Source organism: Octodon degus, unplaced genomic scaffold, assembly GCF_000260255.1.
Source record: "Octodon degus isolate 3935 unplaced genomic scaffold, OctDeg1.0 scaffold00141, whole genome shotgun sequence".
Taxonomy (NCBI): domain Eukaryota; kingdom Metazoa; phylum Chordata; class Mammalia; order Rodentia; family Octodontidae; genus Octodon; species Octodon degus.
Window position 1 is genome coordinate 5,911,367 of NW_004524717.1, and position 1,309 is coordinate 5,912,675.

General features: G+C 44.5%; 1 non-coding gene across 1 annotated transcript; it reads left to right on the top strand.

The window, feature by feature from the left end:
• Positions 1-340: 340 nt before the first annotated feature.
• On the top strand, positions 341-447 carry LOC111812771. The gene has a single exon (XR_002818178.1). It is a non-coding gene; the product is annotated as a U6 spliceosomal RNA (small nuclear RNA).
• The last annotated feature ends 862 nt before the right edge of the window (positions 448-1,309 follow it).

Below are 1,309 nucleotides of genomic sequence, written 5' to 3' on the forward strand. Positions count from 1 at the left end.
GTTTGCCCTATACCCCAAGGTGTTCTAACTATTTGTTCCTATGTTATGACCCTGGTTTTCTCTAAGTGGGTTTATGGTTAGCTACATGAGAGGAAGTGAGAGAGTGAGTTTATTTGTAGTTTAAGTGACTTTAAGTGACACTCCTTTAAAATGAAGTCTCTTGTGCCCCACCAATCAGACTCATTGCTGTTTCACCCAGGAAATGCCATTTCCTCAAAAATGTTTTCCATGATTGGACTTTGATTTGTGGATCAAAAGTAGATATTAATTCTGGACACTAAGGTGATCATTATGGAGGAAAAAGTTCAAAACATGTTAGCAATTGAAAAGGTAACCAGCAGTGCTTGCTTCGGCAGCACATATACTAAAATTGGAACGATACAGAGAAGATTAGCATGGCCCCTGCGCAAGGATGACACGCAAATTCGTGAAGCGTTCCATATTTAAAAAAAAAAGGTAACCAGCAGATGTCTTTGAGAGATGGTGCAGCACATAGAATCAGGAGCTAGGCTGGCTTCCAGGAAGCTGCTGTGAGAAGAGAGGAATCAACACCTTCTTCCCAGAAACTGCTGGATTGGAATATAGCAATGGGAGGAGGCAAGAAGGAGGGAATATGAAGCAACAATTGAAGCTTATAAGGAAAGCAGAGAGAGGAACTTTAGTGAAGAAGAATGAAGTAGCCAGTGGAGTCTTCTATCTCAGTCAGGAATCACCACAGGTCAGGAGCAGTTCAAAGTGGGAGACACACTGTGAACTAGGAACACCAGAAGCCTGCATGGAGAGAAGCAGCACTGGAAGGGAGCAGTGGATGTGGAAGACTGCACTAGCCGTGGGCGAGGCCTTGGTCAACCTGTGGGAGACAGCAATTGACTGTTAGCAATCTTGGAGAGGGCCCAATTGGGCTCAGAACTCACAACAACTGCTGGGTTCATCTAGTGGCTCCCAGTTGAGTTCAGGCCCTCAGAAGGTGTGTTGACGGCTGCAAGCTCAAAGTGTCTGATCTTGGCCACCATGGCCAGAATACAGCCTGAACTTCAAGAGAAATAAAGGTGCAGGCTTGCTGAGATTATCTCCTAGCCTTCCATAAAGCTACTGCTGACTTGCTGGGATAAATCAACAGAGCTGGATTCTGTCTCCATACATTGTCTGCCAGTGACGGCAGAGACAAACCTAGAAGTGGACTTTAAGTGGCCTTTTTTCTTTCTCTTTCTCTTTCCCTTTTCATCTTCTCTTCGCTCTTGTTTTCTCTTCTCTTCTCTTCTCTTCTCTTCTCTTCTCTTCTCTTCTCTTCTCTTCTCTTCTCTTCTCT